We start from the raw sequence: 2,526 nt of genomic DNA, 5'->3' as shown, positions 1-2,526 counted from the left end.
TTTCTTTCAGGTGGCAAAACCAGGATTTATTTTGGAAAAAACAACTGAATTGGGTTTTGGTGAAGGGCACAGGTGAGAAGAGGGACCCCAGGCAGTAATGTCCCCCAAAGGTGGACTAAGGGCTAAGATGAGCCTCAGGTGGGTCTCTTGCTCGCAATGGTCCCTTGTACAGCTGTCTCCCCATGGGCTCTGGAGCAGCCGTGGGAGAGGTGCCGGCTGGAGCGGCTGCTGTGATCCATTCACTTGGGCAGAACATCAGAGGTCTCAGACACCAGCTTCCCATCGTGGGTCTCAATCTTCTTCACAATCACAGCAGACTTGGTGAGAGTGAAGCCAGGGCTTTGGAGCTTCCCAAAGCCAGGGTTTGTGAGATTCCATAGGGTGAGTTCACCATTCCTGAAAAGCCCCTGGTGGTCTTCGTGTGGATGCTCAAGTTCTACATCCCAGCCTCCAGCCTGTTCTCCTCGCCCTCCAGCAGCTTGTGGTGGGTGGTGACCTCAATGTCCAGGGTCAGATTGATGTTCTTGAGCTCCTGGTACTCACACAGCTGCCAGGCCATGTCCTGCTTGGCCTTCTTCAGGGCAGCCTCCAGCTGGGCCAGCTTCGCGTTGGCATCCCTAATGGTCATCTCCCCACATTGCTCGGAATCAGTGATGGCAGCCTCCAGGGATGCTTTCTGGCCTATGAGGGCCTCAATCTCCGCCTGGCTGATGCTGCAGTTCATCTCAGAGATCTCAGACTTCGTGCAGTGGAGGTCATCCCTGTGCTTCCCAGCCAGAGTCTGCAACTCTTCATACTTGATCTGGTACATGCTCTCGGCCTCGGCCTGGCTATGGTTGGTGATCTCCTCATACTGGGCCTTGACCTCAGCGATGATGCCATCCAGGGCCAGAGAGCGACTGTTGTCCGTGAGCAGCACCACAGATGTGTCTGAGATCTGAGACTGCAGCTCACGGATCTCCTCTTCATACACCTGCTTGAGGAAGTTGATCTCATCAGTCAGCCCTTCCAGGCGTGACTCGAGCTCCATCTTGTTCATGTAAGCTTCATCCACACCCTTCTTGATGAGGACAAATTCATTCTCCATCTCTTTATGCTTTTTGATCTCAGCTTCATATTTATTCTTGAAGTCCTCCACCAGCCCCTGCATGTTGCCAAGCTCTGCCTCCAGCTTCATTTTCTCCTGACCCAGTGCATCCAGCTGCCACCAGAGGTTGTTGACGTAGCTTTTGAACATGTTGTCCATGTTACTCCGGGATGTCTTCTGCTGCTGCAGGAGGCTCCACTTGGTCTCCAGCATCTTATTCTGCTGCTCCAGTAACCGAACCTTGTCAATGAAGAAGGAGAACTTGTTGTTGAAGATCTTGATCTGCTCCTTCTCTTGAATACACAAGGCCTGGATGTTGAGGTCCACCTCCAGGTTCAGGGGTTCAGCAAGCTCTGGTTCTCCTGGATGGCCATGATGCTCCCCACACCACCAGTCCCGCCATAGCCACCCAGTCCCAGGCCACCCCGGAAGCTGCCACTGCTGCCCATTCAGGAGAAGCTGGAGAAGCTGATGCAGGAAGCAGGCCCGCTGGTGTAGGAGAGGCTGCTAAAGGCCTGGAGGCCAGAGGTGGACACCTTGTAGGACTTCTGAGTCACCCTATGGACATGGTGGAGGCTGACGTGGAGGCAGGCAAACTGAAGTTGGAGACTGGAGAAGGAGCCTGGCCGCCGCTTCTGGATGGAGGGACCTGCAGTTTCAACCATCATAAATATTAGTCTAATAGTTAACAAAATTTTCCCAAAAAAACTACATTGCTTCATATTATATTCAGTGTAACATTTTTTGGAAAAAATGCAGCATTTCTGGGTAATAAAATGCAATTTTTCTTCCACTAATTTATCTTAGGACACATAAGTACATTTTCACTTGCTATCTGACCAGTGTTACTTGTGTCTGTATATCTTGGTTTCAGAATTTCTTCACCTCTAAAGATATGTTATCATAGCTTAATATCAGGCAAATCATATTTTATTCATATTTTATCCCTACTGTATTTTCCCTATTTCTTCATTTTTAACTTCTACAATATATTTAAAAGAAAATATAAAGGACCTTTGGTATTAAATGGTATGACTAATACACCATGATCTGAAGGCTTCACTGTCCACTAGCTCATGGAAATCAATGAGTGCATATGAATATTAAAACTGTGATTCAGCACCTTCTTAGACAGACAGCAGCATCTGGGGTTCCCTCTGCAGTGTGCTGTGCCAGCCCTGCTCCTGGGGTGCGAAAAGAGTGCAACTGAGACTGGGCATGGTGGCACAGGCCTATAATCCCAGCACTTGGGAGGCTGAAAGCATAAGAATCACTATGAGTCTAATCTATGTAGTGAGACCCTTTGACCCCTGTCCTAAATACATTTTTTTAAAAAGCCTGTGATTCAACGAAGTCCCTTTCCTAGCCAAGTTCCTTACATTTGTTTTTGTCATTGTAGGTAATGCCCTTGGGCTTACTAACAGTATCTTTGTGTTTTT

General features: G+C 48.6%; 1 pseudogene; it reads right to left on the bottom strand.

Moving 5' to 3' along the window:
* Positions 1–239: 239 nt before the first annotated feature.
* LOC101578145 lies at positions 240–1,752 on the bottom strand (annotated as a pseudogene).
* Positions 1,753–2,526: the final 774 nt, after the last annotated feature.

This window comes from Octodon degus, unplaced genomic scaffold, assembly GCF_000260255.1.
Source record: "Octodon degus isolate 3935 unplaced genomic scaffold, OctDeg1.0 scaffold00095, whole genome shotgun sequence".
Lineage (NCBI taxonomy): Eukaryota > Metazoa > Chordata > Mammalia > Rodentia > Octodontidae > Octodon > Octodon degus.
The sequence above is the reverse complement of the archived record's forward strand: the minus strand, read 5'-3'. Positions and strand labels throughout refer to the sequence as shown.